General features: G+C 43.5%; 1 long non-coding RNA gene across 1 annotated transcript in view; it reads left to right on the top strand.

The window, feature by feature from the left end:
- Window positions 1–5345: 5345 nt before the first annotated feature.
- The window catches only part of LOC307183624, a 64022-nt gene continuing 50462 nt past the window's right edge, over window positions 5346–18905 (top strand). Inside the window, exon 1 of the long non-coding RNA XR_013827540.1 lies at window positions 5346–8005. This is a non-coding gene — a long non-coding RNA (uncharacterized lncRNA). The remainder of the gene's footprint in view (window positions 8006–18905) is intronic.

The following is an 18905-nucleotide window of genomic DNA, read 5'->3' as shown; positions in this document are numbered from 1 at the left end:
TTATTATCCTCCATCAAGGAGCAGATGGCAGAGGGACCTGAGATGCAAGAGCAAATTGGGAGCTGAGGTCGACGCTGGGCACCCATCCCTGGTAATCCTGACAGGTGGTGGGAGCTTAATTAAAACCATTGAGGGCTTCCCTGGTGGCGCAGTGGTTGAGAGTCTGCCTGCCAATGCAGGGGACACGGGTTCGTGCCCCGGTCCGGGAAGATCCCACATGCCGCGGAGCGGCTGGGCCCGTGAGCCATGGCCGCTGAGCCTGTGCGTCTGGAGCCTGTGCTCCGCAGCGGGAGAGGCCACAACGGTGAGAGGCCCGAGTACCGAGAAAAAAAAAAAAAAACCAAACACCATTGAAGTTGGGGAGGCCTGGGGTGGAGGAGGCAGTAAGGCACTGCAGCTGTCTTGGCTCCCAGCCCGTTTCCAACCTTGATGGCTTGAGGACAGAGGGAGAGAGATTAATCTTGGGGGGAGATGGAGGGGCTTCTGGGAGAACTAGCATAGATACAAATGGTAAAGGAAGAGAAAGGAGGTTGGTGAGCATTTCTACTGGAAGTACTGAGACTCAGGAATCACTCTATTTCCTTAGAGTGGTGTTTCTCAGCTCTAGCTGGGGCTAGAATCATCTGGGGAGCTTTTAAAACATTGATGCCCGGGCACCACACTCCAAGATTCAATCATTGTTAGTGTGAGGACTGAGCACTGGTGTTGTCTTTAAAACTGCACAGGTGGTTCTAATGTGCAACCAAAGTTGAGTACAAACAGCATTACCATCACCTGGAGCTCATTAGAAATGCAGACTCTTTGGTCCCAGATCTACTGGATCACAGTCTGCATTTAAACAAGATCCTAAATTGATTTGTATGGCCACTAAGTTTGAAAATCATTGCCTCAAAGGAAAATGGTCTTTAGGCAAATGGAAACTGGCTAGAGATGGGGCTAGGCATGGCTTCCCTTCCAGGCCTAGCCTGTCTTCCCTTCTTTATAAATGATCCCTTTTAGCTTCTTTCTTCATCATCTTCTCCTTCTCTTAATGCTCCTCTTCTGTAATCCTTGAACCATTTGATAGATGTGCCACCTTGTTCTGTTTATAGCCATCCCTTTCTGACCGCCCCCACCCCCCGCCAGTTCTTCCTGGCCTTGAATTCAGATGAGTGATATACCAGCATTCGGATACACCCAGTCCTTTGGTATCCACACCTACTCGGCAGAGAGGATCTCTATGGCTGGGTCATCAAGACTACATTTTGCTGTACATGGGTCTCTATGATCCCCTCCTGCCCCAGCAGAACTGTTTTATCACAAATATCTCATCCCCAGCCTCAGCTCAGCTGTGTGAATAGCCTGTTGTTCCCATTTCCTTTGTATCTACCATCTGCTGCTATTGCCTAAGCTTCTTTTTTTAATCCCCAATTCATTCTCTCTCTCTCTCTCTCTCTAAATATATATGTGTATATATATATATTTTCTCTCTCTATATATAATATGTATTATATATATATATTTAATTCAGGATCCAATCCAGGGTTACACATTGTATTTGGTTGTTTCAAATATTTTAATGGCTGCATAATATATTATTTTATGGATTATAAAATTATTTAATCACTTTCCGTAATGCTGGACTTATAGGTTGTTTCTTTTTTTAATTTAAAAGAATTTTTATTTTATATTGAAGTTTAGTTAACAGTGTTGTGTTAGTTTCAGGTGTACAGAAAAGTGATTCAGTTATACATATACGTGTATCTATTCTTTTTCAAATTCTTTTCCCATTTAGGTTATTACCGAATATTGAGCGAGTTCCTTGTGCTATACAGTAGGTCCTTGTTGGTTATCTAATCTTTTTTTTTTTATTGGCCACACTGTGTGGCCTGTGGAACTTCCCCTCCCGGGGAATGAACCCGCATCCTCTGTAGTTGAAGCAAGGAGTCTTAACCACTGGACTACCAGGGAAGTCCTGGTTATCTATTTTAAGTATAGCAGTGTGTACATGTCAATCCCAAACTCCCAATCTATCCCTCCCTGCCACCCTTTCCACCTGGTAACTATAAATTTGTTCTCTAAGTCTGTGAGTCTGTTTCTGTTTTGTAAATAAGTTCATTTGTATCTTTTTTTTTAGATTCTGCATATAAGCAATATCATATGATATTTGTCTTTCTCTGTCTGACTTACTTCACTTAGTATAATCTCCAGGTCATTGTTTCTTAATCACAGCAAACTTTGAGAAATGTTTGTACAATGATTTTTCCACATTTCAAATTATTTCTTACAACTGATTGAAATTACTGGGTGTGAACATTTTTTAGAGCTCTTGATACCTATTTCTAAATTGTTCTCCAGAAAGGTTCTATTAAGTTATAACCTCAATAGTATGTAATAATGCTTACGTCAGCTCAGGTTTGGGCAGCACTGCATAGTAGTGTTTACAATTTTTTGCTAATTTAATTGGCAACAAATGGTTTCTCTGATTTCTTACATGTTTAAAGATACTTGTATTTTATTTTTATTGATATATAGTTGACGTATAATATTATGTTAGTTTCAGGTGTACTACATAGTGATTTGACATTTGTATATATTTTGAAATGATCATCACAATAAGTCTAGTAACCATCTGACCCCATACAAAGTTATTGCAACATTACTTACCATATTCCTTATGCTTATATCACATACCCATGGTTTATTTATTTTATAACTGGAGGTTTGTACCTCTTAATCTCCTTCACCTATTTTGCTCCCCCATCTCCCCTCTGGCAAATACCTGTTTGTTCTCTGTATCTATGCGGCTGAGTCTGGTTTTGTTTTGTTTATATGTTTTGTTTTTTAAAATTCCACGTATAAGTGAGATCATGCAGTATTTGTCTCTCTCTCTCTCTGACTTAGCATAACCCTCTGGATCCATCCGTGTTGTTGAAAATGGCAAGATTTCATTTTTTAATCACCGAGTAATAATCCATATGTATATATATATCACATCATGTTTATCTGTTTATCAGTGAACACTTAGGTTGCTTCCATATCTTGGCTATTTTAAATAATACTGCAATGAACATTGGTTTGCTTATATCTTTTGGGTTTTTTTGCTTATATCTTTTGTTTTCTTCAGGTAAATGCCCAGAAGTGAAATTGCTGGATCAGATGGTAACTATTTTTAATTTTTTTGAGGAACCTCCATACTGTTCTCTGCAGTGGTTGCACTAATATACAGTCTCACCAACAGTGCACAAGGGTTCCCGTTTTTCACATCCTTGTCAACACTTATTTCTTGTCTTTTTGATGATTGCCATTCTGACAGGTGTGAGTGGAATCTCACTGTGGTTTTGATTTGCATTTCCTTGGTGATTAGTGATGTTGAGCATTTTTTCCTGTGTCTGTTGGCCATTTATATATCTTTGGATAAAAGTCTATTCAGGCCCTCTGCCCATTTTTAAATTGGATTGTTGTTTAGATGTTGAGTGGTATTAGTTCTTTGTATATTTTTGGATATTAACCCCTTGTCAGATATATCATTTGCAAATAACTTCTCCCATTCATAGGTGGCCTTTTCATTTTGTTGACAGTTTCCTTCACTTTGCAGAAGCTTTTTGGTTTAATATAGTTCCATTTGTTTAATCTTGCTTTTATTTCCCTTGCCTGAGTAAATCCAAAAACATATTGCTAAGACTGATGTCAAAGAATATATTGCTAATAGGCTAGAGGGAGCATTCCAAATGGTGCTTGCTAGCACTGGTGGAGCTCCCCAAGATGGTTGCCACCAGCATCTCCATCCACAGGGGTAGTCCCTGTTGCCTCCTGGCTCTCCGGGGGGCTCTTCAAGATCAGCAAATGGGTCTGACCCAGGCACCTTTCAAATTACTGCCTCCGCATGGGGACTTGGAACATGTGAGATTTTGTGTGCGCCCTTTAAGAGCAGAGTCTGCTTCCTTAGCCATCTGGTTCTCCTGAATGTAAGCCCCACTGGTTTTCAAAGCTAGACCTTCTGGGGGACTTGTTAGTGCAGAACCCCTGGGCTGGGGAGCCTGATGTGGGGCTTGGTCCCCTCACTCCTTGGGGAAGAACTTTATGATTGTAATTATCCTCCCATTTGTGGGTTGCTGACCCAGGGGTGTGGGTCCTGACTATACCTTGTCTCTGTGCCTCCTATCCATCTCATTGTGGTTCCTTCTTTATATCTTTAGTTGGAAAAGTTTTTTCTATTAGCCTTCAGGTTGTTCTCATAGATAGCAGCTCTGTAAGTAGATATGTCGGTGTGTCCATGGGAGGAGGTGAGTTCAGGGTCTTCCTACTGCACCATCTTGGGCCACCTCCCTGTCCTGTTGCCTAAGCTTCTCATTGCTGCCACTTTGTGGGGGTCTAAACTGCCTTCTTGGATTCCTTCTTCTAAATTCTTAGGTTAAAAAACATCTTTTATTATTTCATCCTCAATACACATCATAAAATATGAGCCATTATAGAAGATTTCATGAGCATTCAGTATGGTCTTTTTGGTCTTTAAGTCAACCCTATGGGGTCCTGGTGTTTCTTGTCTGGCTCTCCAACTAGACTGGGAGTGTAAGGAGGATGGGAACCAGGCTGCACTCATTTTTTGGGTGCCCAGGATAAAGTAGATACTGTATGTCTGTTAATCTCTATGTCTGTTACTTGAATTTGACTATGTTTAATGGACAGAATTAGTCCATTAGAAAAAAGGCATGATCAATCTATACGCAAAAGGGAGGAAAACTATATTTTTTTCCATCAATGTTCCTGAAAGCAGAGGATTAGAAATTATCAACATAAGAATTATAAAGTAATTTCACGGTATATTTGATTTAAAAAGTCAAAGTTATCCTTTCACAGCAGGAACACACTAAAACTCTTTAACAGCTACTCTTTTTTGGGGGGCATTTATTCTTCATTGATGCTAAGTTTCTACCTTAAAAAATAACAAGAGGGCTTCCCTGGTGGCGCAGTGGTTGAGAGTCCGCCTGCTGATGCAGGGGGACACGGGTTCATGCCCCGATCCGGGAAGATCCCACATGCCGCGGAGCGGCTGGGCCCGTGAGCCATGGCCGCTGAGCCTGCGTGCCCGTAGCCTGTGCTCCACAACGGGAGAGGCCACAACAGTGAGAGGCCGGTGTACAGCAAAAACAAACAAACAAACAAACAAACAAAAAATAACAAGAGATACTTTATTGAGCACTTTCTTTGTAGCTGGCATTTTGGAAAGCAATTTACCTGTTAACTCTCTGAGGCAGGTTCAGACTTACGATGGTATGACACAATTTTTTGACTTTATAAAGGTGCAAAAGCGATACACATGCTTTAGAAACCACAATTCAGATTTCAAATTTTGATCTTTTCCTGGGACAGCAATATGCCACGTGATACCCTTATGATGCTGGGCAGTGGCAGCACAGCTCCGAGTCATGCGATCATGCGGGTGAACAACCAATGCACTTACAACCATCCTGTACCCTTACAACCATTCTGTTTTTCACTTTCAGTACAGCATTCAATAGATTGCACCAGCTGTTCAACACTTCATTATAAAATAGGCTTTGTGTTATATGATTTTGCTCAACTGTAGGTCAATGTAAGTGTTTTGAGCACATTTAAAGTAGGCTGGGCTAGGCTATGAAGTTTGGTAGGTGACATGTATTAAGTGTATTATTGACTCACAGTATTTTCAACTTGCAATGGGTTTCTCAGAATGGAATCCCATCATAAGTTGAGGAAGATCTGGGATCCATACTTGCACTCAGATAGTTTGAATCCCAGAGCTCAGGATCTTGTAATTTTGCTCACTTGCACTTAAAAAAAAAAACAAAACTGTGCCCTTTTATTGGGATGTTCAGAAGTAGAAAATGAAAATAGGTAGATGTAAGTCCATCTTAGAGAGAGAGGGGTTAGTGTTTTTCCACCTGCCTTTCTCTTACCTCTCCCCACTGCCCAACCTAAATACCAGGTTGCTCCCTCTTCCTAGAATAAGGCTGCTTGGAGACTTGAATTCCACTCTTGCCCCAGCATTAACTAGTACTGTGAATTGAACTTCGTGCAAAAAATCAGACAAGTGCTACCTGGAAGAGACGCCATGAGAAGTAGACACCATGAATAGTCTGGAGCAGACTTATAGCATGATTAGAAGCTGTGAATAACTGCGCCCAAATGACCTTTCTTTTTACCAGGCCCTGTCCAACTCTGCTTCTGTTCCAGCCCATACTACAGTCAATTCAACTTGGAAAAATATCATCTAGGATGGTCCAATTTCCCACCATTCTGCCCTTTTTTGATTTCTGACACTTTAAGAGGCCTGGAACAAACTTCATTTTATCTCTTAGCCCAGACACACTGCTTCTTTAGGCCTGGAGACAAAGCTATGGTACAGCTGTGCTTTTCCTGTAGACACCAGGCTTGGAATTCTGCAGTTGAGGAGGCAGAGCCTCAGGCGTCATTAGCCCTATCTCAGGAATCTTCTGGGCCAGTGGGCACTGCATTATTACCCCAAGCTGGGTGACCTCCTTCAGCCACAGCCCTGAATTCTTCTTGGACTTACTCCACTGTTTTTGTGGGCTGTCATGGTGGGTGTTGACATTGCTCTCTGGTGACATTGATTTAAAAATGGCAGAATTGATGGAATTGAGGGGGTAATTGGGCCATTCCATTATGGAATCATTCTTACTAGTTGCGATTCCTGGAGTTGCTTTCATAGGGAAAACCAAAAGTAGAAAATTAAAAATCAAAATGTGGGTTACACTGTCCAAGATTTGTCTCCAGTACCCCTTTATATAGCTGAAAAACACTCATTTAAAAGTATCCATCTTCTACTTATTCTTTTCCTCTAGCTCAATTTGCATAATGAAAGGCAAATCATTAAATAATGAATCTGCTAAATAGCTTGCTGGAAGCCAATTTGCCATATTTACTTGCTTCTTTTAATCCTTTAGCTTACTGAGCAGTTTTCATTGACTATTCTTATCAACATTTTAAAGAATACCGAATTTGTGTCTGTCTCAACTGTTTTTTTTTTTTTTTTTTTTTTTTTTTTTTTTTGCTGTACGCGGGTCTCTCACTGTTGTGGCCTCTCCCGCTGCGGAGCACAGGCTCCGGACGCGCAGGCTCAGCGGCCATGGCTCACGGGCCTAGCCGCTTCGCGGCATGTGTGATCCTCCCGGACCGGGGCACGAACCCGCGCCCCCAGCATCAGCAGGAGGCCTCCCAACCACTGCGCCACCAGGGAAGCCCTCAACTGTTTTTAACTTTGAAATAAATTTACTGTCAGTAGATTTGAAATAAAAGATTCCTAGAAAAATATCAAAACTGACCCTTTAATGTTAAGTGCTAATGGTACAAAATATAGAGAATGAGCTTAATTTTAAAATATGTATGTATTACATGCATTTCCACAAATATTCATATATATGAGACAAATATATGAAAATGTCAACCAACAGTGGTGTTAGTACCTGTTGAAATTATAGGTCATTTACTTTTTTCGTTAGTATGTTTTCATTTTACATGTTTTTCACAATGAGTACATATTATTTTTGTAATACTAAAAAGGGTTACCACAGGGATTAATATGCATTAAATATAACAAATAACTTATGGAAATAGTCCTGCAAATTCCAACTCTGCCTCTCACCAGCTGTAGGACTTTGGGTAAATTAAAATAATCTAACCTCTCCTAGCAGGTTTTCTTACTTGATACACATGGATCATAAATTTCTTCCTAGTGAGGATTAAATGATACCACCTGTAGGGACTCAGGCACATTCAATAATGATTCTTTCTTTCGTTAGCGAACCGACCTAGGAGTCCAACCCTTAATCTAAGGCTGTGTAGCTGTAACCGCGCCTTCCGCGCTGGAGAGGGGGCGGGCGTGGGGCCCAGGCGGCTGCTCCTGCGCCGGCCTGTGCCGCTGCCTCCTTTCGCTTCTGCACCTTGGTTCTTGGGGTGATGCTTTCTCCCCGCTGGCCTCGGAAGGATGAGGTGCAGTCTCTTCCCCAGGCTCCGCGAGTTCTCGGTGGGTACAGGTGGGAGACCGGGATCCGCAGCGGGTAACTGGGAGGCGGATGGCGCCCTCCACGCTCCCGGGGTGGCGGGGAAGGCATGCAGGGCGGGGGCTGGGGCGCGGGGTGGGCTGCCCGGAACTGTAGCAGGAAGCCTCGGGGTCGGTGTGGGGGGGGGTGCCCGACGCTAAGAGGCCTATAAGGGCTGGAAAAGTTCCTCCTGTCAGAGGGCTTTAGCCACGAGCAGCTGGAACCGGGAGGTGGCCGGGCCGCGCTCAGGATTGGGCACGCCCAGGGCGCGCGGGTCGCGGAGCGGGCTGGGTCTCAGCCGCTCCGGCCCCTGCGCACTCGACGCCCCAGCGCAGCGTGTCTCCTGGTTTCTCCCGCTCTTCGTCCGTCCCCGGTCCCTCGGCTTCCGTTTACCACCCACCCAGATGGCTGGAGCCGCTGGCCTCTCTCCTCCAGGGGCCCACGGAAGCATTAGCAGCGCCGCAGGAAGAGAGCGAGGGTTCTTGTCTCTTTGGGGCCGCCCGGGGGCTGCGCTGGCTCAGGGTGCGGGGGGCGAGGGTGGGGACGGGGTGGGCTCCGCGCTATTCCCGAAAGTCGCCGGGGATTGGCGGCCACGAGAGGCCACCTAGTGGACAGCGAGCGTCGGAGCACCGGCGGGCCTGAGCTAGGGTGAGCGGGTGAAGCCGGAGGGCAGAAGCTTATCTAGAAAGGGGCAGCTCCTCGTAGGGGCGGCTTTCGGAAGAAATTGAGCTCTGCGAGAGGTTGGAATATTCACCTTCTTCCTTCCCCACCGTCTCCTTTATTCTCTTCCAGTGCATGTTCCTTTCTCGGGTCGCCCTCCTTGGCGTTTTCCATCCTCCCCCGAAAAGGATGCCGCGGGAAAGGAACATTCAGATCCTTTAACATTCATAGGTTGGAGTGTGAGGAAGGTACACCTTGAAGCTAATGAGACTATAGCTTTCAGGGAGTGTAAAATTTGCAAAATTGAGATTATTTCCCCCTGTCTTTCTTAAAGGTCCTCCCCCCGCTCCCCCGCCACCGTTATATAAGCTTTCTGCTCCACAAAATCTTGATGCGCCTTTGGCTGGAGTCTTTGGAGCTAAGATTGTATGTGAAGGAGGATTTCAAAAGATGCGGCTGTAAAAGAGGTGCTGGGGAGAGAGAAAGAGAGAAGGAACTAGAATGCCCTGATGGGGAAGGGAGTGGTTTTAGAGTAAAACGCAAAGCTCAGGGTGACCCTGAGAAGCCCCCGTATCTTCTGCTTTCTTTTCTCTCTCATCCCTGCTTCCGGTCCTCCCTCGTGCTTGTAGTTAACAATACTGGTTTATACTTAAAATTTTGCTAAGCAAGATCTTACTTTGTGTCCTTGTCACATGCAAAAAATAAGGGAGTGAGAGGAAACTGTTGGAGGTGATATATTTGTGGCATAGATTGTGGTTTTACCACTGTACACTTATCTCCAAACTGATCAAGTTGCATATATTAAATATGTGTTGGTTTTTGTATGTCAATCATACCTCAATTAAATGGTTTTTTAAAAAGTTACATTCACTAGTCTAAAAACTTTTCCATATCAAGAGTTTAAAATGTATATGACTGTACTGACAGAAATGAAATTTCAGAGACCATATTAATAAAACTTATTTCATTTAGAATTCTAGATCCAGGCAGCATCTTTTGGGAAGAGGGCAGGAGAGAGAATTATCTCCACAAGTACTGGTGTAGCAGTCTTACCTGTATTAATGTGTCATGAGCTGTGACACCCTGTGTGGTAGACAGAATAATGGCCTCCAAAGATGTCCATGTACTGATCCTCAGGGCCTGTGAATGGCAAAAAGGGACTTTGTACATATGATTATATTAAGGAACTTGAGAATAGAACATCCTGGATTATCTGATAGGCTCAACGTAATCACAAGAGTCCTTATAAGAGGAAGTTGAAAGGATCAGAGAGATCTGAAGATGCTTGCTGTTGGCCTTGACAATGGGGGAAGTGGTCATGAGCTAAGGAATGCAGGTGACCTCTAGAAACTGGAAAAAACAAATAAACGGATTCTCCCCTAGAGCCTCCAGGAGAAATGCAGCCCTATTGATACCTGGATTTAAGACTTCTGATCTCTAGAACCGTAAGGTGATAAATTCATGTTGTTTTAAGCCACGAAGTTTGTGGTATTTTTTTGTCACAGCAGCAACTGGAAACTAATCTACCTGGTCTGTTCCTTGACATCCTCTTCTCTCATAATTGTGTATCAGTCATACCTTTGGCTGTTTCTAAGACTCTCGATAACTTCGCTTCCATACTCTTACTTTTAAACATCTCACCCTCTGGCCATCTCCTTCTGTTTTTCCAGCTCGTTTTTCTCAAGTACCTGAACTCCTACAGTTTCCACCCCACCAGGGCCTTTAATTTCTTAATTCTACACCTTTTTAATTTCTCCCCTCATGTCTTCTCTTTACCCAACTTAAATTCCATGTTTATTATATCTGCACTCTTGCGTAAACCCTCAACATCTTTGCCCCTTTACCATCTTGTACTTGGTGAAACCACGACCCTGGTTAAGTTCATCTCTCTAATCATGCCTGTATCTTCACAGCCAAAAATGCCTGAAGAAAAACACACCACCATGCTCACTGACCTAACTTTAAATTCATGATTACCAGCCTTTAAATTCATGATTACCAGCTTCAAGTTCTCATCTTACTTGGCCTCTCTGTAGCATTTGACCCAGCTGTTTACTTTTTCCTCCTTGAAATGTTTTCATTTGTATACCAGCTTTCCCTGACCTTTCTGATGGCTCTTCAATTCAATATCCCCCGCTGATTCCTCTTTATCTACCTGCCAATGGGTTGAAACATATCGAATATGTGAAAATTCATAATATTACAAAATAACTCATTGCACAAAATTGGAAGTTTTTAAACACACCAAATAATTATTAGGAAACTGGTAAATAAATGTTTGTCCTGATTTTTCTTCACAAGCCAAATTTCAGGGTAAACATATAGTGATAAGGAAGTGTTCCTTCTTTTATAAGAAGTCCAACTAGTAAAGGTGGAATGTTAAAATTACAATATTGCCATTTTGTAATTTTTCAGTGACGGATCTAGATAATATCAATCAACAGCGCCTAAAGCCATTAGGTGAAAGTCTGATGGGGAACTTTGGAATAAATGGGTTGGCCTGAAACCGCTAATCAATTTTAACTTTACCCAAAGGGGACAACCGGACAACACGTACCTCTTGAAGTAATACAATAGGTGTATGCAGCACGATTTATTAGGCAGTCTTGCCAAAAAACTCAAACTCAAACCTGAGTCGAATCCAACTTCACATCTAACTACTGATTTAGAAAGTGGCACCCTGGGAATGCAATTAGCCAAATGAAGAATGTGGAGTATTTCACAGGAAATTATAATGGAATTTCTTTAGTAAATATCAACGTAAAAGAGAAAAAAGCTGTTACAGATTTAAAGAGAGGGATACAGAGAGTTAAGAAACACACTGACTGTCGTAACCTGGGTTCCCTAGAAAACAGAGGCTGAAGCAAGAATTAAGATGCCAACAGTTCATTTGGGTTGTGCAAGCTCTGGTGATTATGAGGGAAGAAAAAGAGGAAAGGGAAGACAGTAAGCAAGGTGATGGGATGTTATCATTGCTGCCTCTGCCTTCACCAGGAGTGGGGAAGACACACAGCAGATGACCCAGCAGGTTGGGGGACTTGGCTTAGGACTTCTCCGGCTGGACTGTGGGGAGAAACAGCACCTTGGATGGTATGCCGAAGAAAGAATGATGTCTCCATTTCTCATTGGTCAAATTTTCCCTTTCAGGAAGCTAACTCCCTTGCACTGGGGTTGTTTCGTCCCAGTCTTCCAGGCTTTTCAGGATGTTAGATTCCATACTTGGTGGGCTTGTGTTTCACCCAAGACCCAAAGTGGCATGCCAACTAAGGAGGAGGAAGGAGGGTAGTTGAGGGCATCTAAGAAAATGCTTAAGTTTGTGTCTTAAAATTTTTCCCACTTAAGATCCACTCACACCTTCCCAATATATCCAGCTCCCAAACCACAATATGGGGATTCCCTTTTCTTCCTTGGGAACAAAAATGTCCTCACTCTTTGCCTGTAAGGAGAGGTTCAGGTCCAACTTGCCACAGATTCTTCTTCAAGGCAGCTGATCATGGTTTCCTAGAAGAGGAAGGCAAGAGTTAAATCAAGTAGCATTCCCCAGTTCTGTGGCTGCTTTCAAGGCAGTCGAACAGTTCCTCGACGTTGCCACCAGGTGGAGCCATTGGACCAGGCCGGATTCCTAATGCCCTGAGTAAGGATGCTGGATACGTAGCAAGTGTACGTTATGAGATAACTGGTATAAGAAAACTTTGGAAAATGTTTCCAATTAAAAGTACACTAATTAGGGCTTCCCTGGTGGCGCAGTGGTTGAGAGTCCGCCTGCCGATGCAGGGGACAAAGTATACTAATTAGTAAAGTGTTATTAAGACAGTATCTACTTTCAAAATCTTTAGGTTTTGTGGTGGGGTGAGACAGGGACAAAACATTTTGAGTACAAATGATTTCTTTTCATGTCATTTCAACAACACTTATTAGAAGATTAAGTGTCCTTCCCTGTGCTGGGCCTTGGAGCTACAAAGACAAGACAGATATCAAGGCACTCATAAACCAGCAGGGAAGAAAACACAAAGGCGATTACAGTATATTCTGCTAAATGTAAAGACAAAGATGTTAAATAGATGTTGGGGAAGATGGAGAAGAACCCAGCTTCAGGGAGAACACTCAAGGAAGATTCTCGGAGCAGATGACATCTGAACTGATTATCATTTAATTAAGGAGAACAGCGTGGGAAAGGCACAAAGTAACAGAGCAACGTGGATGGGTAGGTGACCTCCTATGATAAGTTCATCATTTTAGGGAGCATAAGGACCCAGGCTGGGAGTGGCAGAGGACAAAGATGGGGACTGAGGTGGAAGTCCAGTTGCTAAGAGCCTTGTGTGCTCTGTTAAGGAGCCGTGCCCATAGGGGCAGGCAGACAATGTTTCCAAGGAGGAAAGCAGGCTGACAGTTTACACATTACACCTGCAGGAAGGGGTCTTTTGAAGGAATAGGTTCACTTCCCTTTGTTCTCAAAACACACTGCCCTGTCTCTCTTTTTATCACTTTTATTAGGAACAGAAATCCAGAGCAATATTTCTCCCCTCATTCATAGGCCCTAAAAAACTGTATGAGGATGATGCTAAAAAGCAACTGATACTTGGCTCTGGAGCTAGGCAGGAAATGGGGACTAATGGGGAAGAGCAAACTGGAAACCCCCTGCTCTAAAAGCACAATTCTTTGGGAAATTGTTGTCACAGAATAATTCAATACAAGTATTCTTGGACCCTTTTATTTTTTCCAGAAAGGCAGAATATTCAGGGAATCTTCAATTTGTGATGTCTTCCTTTAGTTGATGGGAACCACGGAAACATTTTAAGCAGAAGGGGGACATGGTCACATTCACATCAGAAAAGTTATGGTGGTGTTTCTAAGGAGGGTGTATTGGAAGAGGCCACAGGAGAAGCATGGACAGTTGTTAGGGGCGTATCGAAATCGTCTAGGTGACTGGTTATGCAGATTTGAACTTGGGCATTAGTGGTGGGAGTAGAGAAGAAGCCACAGGCGTGTATAGCACATAAAATATTCAGGCCTTGGTGATGAACTGACATAATTTGATATAATTGGGTTTATATCTACCAGCTTATTGTTTGTTTTCTATTTGGCCCATAGGTTTTATGTTCCATTTCTCTTCATTTCTTATCTTCCTTTGGAATATCCAAATATTTTTCCATTATTTTCTTTATTGACTTATTGGCTATATATTATATTTTGGTTATTTCAGATTATTGGTTATATATTATATTGGTTATTACGTATGTTATTTATATATTTTTAGTGATTACACTAGGGATGAAAACAAACTGGACTTATTTATTTAATATGATATATATTGATTTTACTGTTTTCCTTTTTTCTATTGACATCAATATCTAGGTCATCTGTGGGTTTAGTTCTGTTATCTGTTTTTTTCCACTTAATTATAGATATTTTGTTGCCTTATTACGTATCAGTTGATTGTGTACCAAATAGCACGGAAAAAAAAAAAGTAAGAGCCTCCACCAGAGAGGGTTCCCCTTCTCCTCTCTTAGGCAGAGGGAATGAGGGCTTATCAGGGTTTGAGGAAAATTGAAGCTGGGTTGCAGTCTGTCTGTGCCCCATTTTCTCAGAAGAGGCCATTCTGTCCTTTACATTAAGAGCCATGCTCGTCTCCATTTGCAGCCCTAAAGACTGAGGGAGACCCAGGTCTGTTCTTCAGAAGTTCCCACCCCTGCTCCAGCGCCCCCTGCTCTGTGCAGCTCCTGTCAGATGTCCTGAGGGGGAGAGTAGCCATGGGGTTGAGAATGGGCTTCCCTGCTCATGAGTCTCGTTGCCTAAATGGCATAAGTCATTCTGCCCTTTAGAAGCTTTCTGGCCAACTCCCCAACCTCTCGTTCAGCCCCAGAACTTGGCAACTGTCACCTCGAAAGAAAAGCCTATGTATTTGAGGCACATCAAATTTTCCATTTGTCATTTTAGTCCTCCTATTTTCCCTGCAGAGGCCCTTGGCCTGAGCCAAGATTGAGTCTGTTTGCTCCACCTGGAATTGATAACTTTCCCTGTGGGGTGTGAGTGTGTGTGTGTTTTGAGGGTTGTGGCTGACACTTGTAAGCGCATCTCAGAACACTTCTTTTTTCCCTGGAATTTTAGCTCATGTAGTTTTTTTCGATTCTACAGTTCTGTGAATCCCCTGCAAATATTTTTATATTTCCAGCTTTTTCCAACTCTTACGGTGGAAACATTGGCCTGCAAGATTTACCATGCTCTGCTTAGAAGCAGAGTTCTCCCATTAACTTGTAACATACTTACATTCTTTCCCTAAAAAATTGCCCTGGACTGCATATCACCCTCTAACTTTCCCATTTCTCCTGTAACTCATAACCAGTTTTTTAAAATAGTTGTCTATATTTGCCCTCATCTTTTTTCTCCCTTTCCTAGTCACATTTCTGCCCATTGCAGTCTGGCTTACACCCCCCCCCCCCAAACTTCTCAGAAAGTTCTATTTCCAATGCCACCAAAATCCTTTCCTAGTCACTGTGTCCAGCGTCTACTTTTCAATCATTATCTTGCTTGACTTCTCAACAGCATGGGAACTATTGAGCACTCTCTCTCTTTCTGGAAATGTCTTCTTTCCCTAGTGTCTGTGATATCACATTGTCATGCTTTTCTTTCTGCCCCACTAGCTAGCTATCCTTTGTCATTCACTAATGTCGGGTTTCTGGTCTACTCCTTAAATTCTGGCATTCTTCAGGATAATGCCTTCAGTTCTTTTTAATCCCTCACTGTAGCAGAATAACATTTTTTAAATAACGTTTTTTTTGTCCTTTTTACTCCATACATTTACTGCCATTTAATCCAGACCAGGGCTGTCTAATGGACTTTTCTGAGATGATGGAGATATTCTGTGTCTGTACAGGACAGTAGCCACCAGCCATGCATGGAGAGTGAGGACTTGAAATGTGGGTAGTGTGACAGAGGAACTATATATTTAAAAAATTTTTTAATATTATTTTTTGGCCGTGCCGCGCAGCTAGCGAGATCTTAGTTCCCCGACAAGGGATTGAACCTGGGCCACCTCAGTGAAAGCGCTGAGTCCTAACCACTGGACTGCCAGGGAACTCCCCGACAGGAACTACGCTTTAAATTCTATTTAAGTCAGATTTAAATAGCCACGTGTGGCTAGTGGTTACTATATTGGGCAGCCCAGATCTAGACCAGGAGGTATTCATTACTTTATGGAAGCGACATCTTATTAGAAAAATCAGCAGAGACTTTTGTGCCTTTGTGTGGGGAATCATGGCATTGAAGAAGTCAGGGGAATTGGAAGGAAGATACGGGCTAGATATTACATCAGAAGGCAGAGGTTCCTGGCAGGGAGAGGCAGGGGATGTGGTGAGGAGGGGTCCCTGGAGCTGGAGGTGGGGCGTCCGATCCAGCATCGGCAGTCACGTCAGTGCCTCCTACCGGTCTGGTCTCCATTCGGGTTAGTTCACACCTTGGCTGTGCAGAGACACGCTGATGGCAGGCCTGTCTCTTGCATCCTCATTGACAGCAGCCAGCATGTCACCTGTGACTGTTCAGCAGCGGAGACGCCATTCTGTGCCCTCATATTTTGCTCAGTAACAATCTGACTTACCCCCCACGTGGATAACATACAACAGCATGTAACGGGGATGCCCAAAGTCGTCAGCCTTACTGCTTAAAATATTAATGTAAGTTTAAAAATTTAAAAAAGTTAGACTCGCGTTTGTTTTTATTTATTGCTCTCTGGGACAGTCCCTCCGTGTGGAGTGGGCTTTTGTTTTCCCTTGTGATCTGTTGCTAGTTTCCGGTGCAGATTGCTTTGTTTTGTTAAGTCCGTGGATGAACTCAAATTGAAACATACCAGGTCCCCTTTCCTGCATGCCCTTTGCTACTGGGCTGGTCGCCTGACTGCTGCTTCTACTTCCTGTTTTTCTCTGAAAACGGTATGTGAAATCTTGGCTTTCGGCCGTTTTTCAGAGACTGGTTTAATGCACATGTCCCTGGAAATCCCCAAGTGAAATTTCAGTAGAAGGACTTAATATGTCTGAAAATCAGAGGGGGAGGTCAGTTCCTGAGATGGAGACTTGTCGCCTGGGAGTTCATTTCTCGTGGGACCTACCTTCCAAGTCCCCACCTTCACCTGCTGACTGTCTTCCAGTCAGTCACCTACCCTCCATACATTCATTCACCTCACACTTACTGAGCACATACTAGGTGCCAGGCCCAGTTCTAGGTGCTGGGCATATAGAATTTCATAATTCAATATCTCTGTGCCCTCATGGAGCTTGCATTCTAGTAATGGAGAAAGAGCAATAAATAAATACTTTTCCTGACATATTATATATGTAAGAAGGAATATAAAACATTAAGTGGGATGGAGAGTAAGGAGACAAGAGTGGGTGGTGATTTAAGAGAGGAGTTAGGGACAGTCTGTTTGGGAAGGTGACATTTGAGCAGATTGGGACCGTGGGAGACTATGAAACCTGTGAATGTCTAGGGAGAAGGATGTTCCAGACAGAAAGGCCAACCAACACAAGAATCAGCTTGGCTCGTTCTTTTTTTTTTTTTTTTGGCCATTTTTTTTTTGTTTTTAATTTATTTACTTATTTATTTTTGTGTGCTTTGGCTCTTCATTGCTGCGCACGGGCTTTTTCTAGTTGCAGTGAATGGGGGCTACTCTTTGTTGTGGTGCACAGGCTTCTCATTGCAGTGGCTTCTCTTGTTGCAGAGCACGGGCTGTAGGCACGCGGTCTTCAGTAGTTGTGGCATGTGGGCTTCAGTAGTTGTGGTTTGCAGGCTCTAGAGCGCAGGCTCAGTAGTTGTGGCACATGGGCTTAGTTGCTCCGCGGCATGTGGGATCTTCCTGGACCAGGGCTCGAACCTGTGTCCCCTGCATCGACAGGTGGATTCTTAACCACTGCGCCACCAGGGAAGTCCCTTGGCTCGTTCTAGGAAAAGCAAGCAGGATAGTTTGGCCAAACTGCAGGGAATGAGGTGGAGAATGAAAGGAGTTGCAGCTGGAGAAATAGGCAAGAGCCAGATGTTTTAGACCTTATCGGATGTGATAAGGTGTTTGGGGTTTATTTAAAGTATTATGAGAGGCCATCGAAGCAGGGGTGAGACAGATCTGATTTACGTTTTAGGAAGAGCATTCTGGCTGCTCTCTGGAGACCTGACCATTGAGGAGTGAAAAAGGAATCAGGGAGTCCAGGTGTAGGACTATTGCAGTGATGTAGGTGGACTGTGGTGGTTGCTTTGGTCTAGATGGTGGCAATGGAAGTGGTGAAAGGTGGTGGGTTTGGAAGTTTGAATCCAATTTGATGAATTGGATGTGGGCGGAAAGGGAAAAAGAGTCTCCTATATTTTGAGTCTGACAAAGCAGGGGAATGTTTATTGAAATGAGGAAGGCTGGAGGGAGGGCTGATGAGGGTGAGGCGCTCACCAAACATAGACAGCTAGAGATATGGCCTGGGAATTTAGGGGAGAGACCGGAGATAAAGGTGTGGATTTGAGATTCTTGAGTGTCTAGATGCATTTAAAGTCCTGGATGTGAGTGAGACCATCCAAGGGGAGAAAAGCATATACGTAAGAGAGCTGAAGGCTGAGCCCTGAGATGTTGGAAGAAGGAGGAGGGGTCATATCTGAAGAGTTTTCAAGAGAAGGGGGGTGATTATCTGCTTCAGCAATGCTTCAATAGGTCAATTAAGACCGAGACCACCGGTTTGTGGACAAGATCAAGTTCAGGGAAGTGGTAGGGGTGAACACTTAATCAGTGTGGGTTGAAACCACAATGAGAAGTAAAGAAATGAAGATACAAGTATAGACAACTCTATTGAGCTGAGAAATGAAGTAGCACTTGGAGGGGGATGAAGGGCCTAAAGAGGCATCTTCGCTTGCTAACGTTGAGAGATATTGCAGAATGGTTCTGCTTTCAGAATTCATTTTTAAGAGCAAAGATACAGGGCTTGGAGGACAGAGCTTGCTCCCTGCTCCCAGCAGGGGCACTCAGAAGGGACTGACTTTTGCCTGAGAACTTAGCTTGGATAGAAGCAATGGAGCCCATTGACTGGGTCCAGCATAACAACTCTGCTGGGCAGATTGGGCTGGTCTTCAGATCCCCATTTTGTCCTGAAGTTTCACTGTGAACTTCTAATTGGTTGGCCTGGTCATGCAGCCTTCAGGAGCTCCACATGTGTCCCGCCCCAGTTATTGGTGTAACAATCTAAGCAGCTGATGTGTCGC

The sequence above is a fragment of the Stenella coeruleoalba genome, assembly GCF_951394435.1.
Source record: "Stenella coeruleoalba genome assembly, chromosome: 3".
NCBI classification, from domain to species: Eukaryota; Metazoa; Chordata; class Mammalia; order Artiodactyla; family Delphinidae; genus Stenella; species Stenella coeruleoalba.
This window is presented reverse-complemented; position numbering and strand designations above follow the sequence as displayed.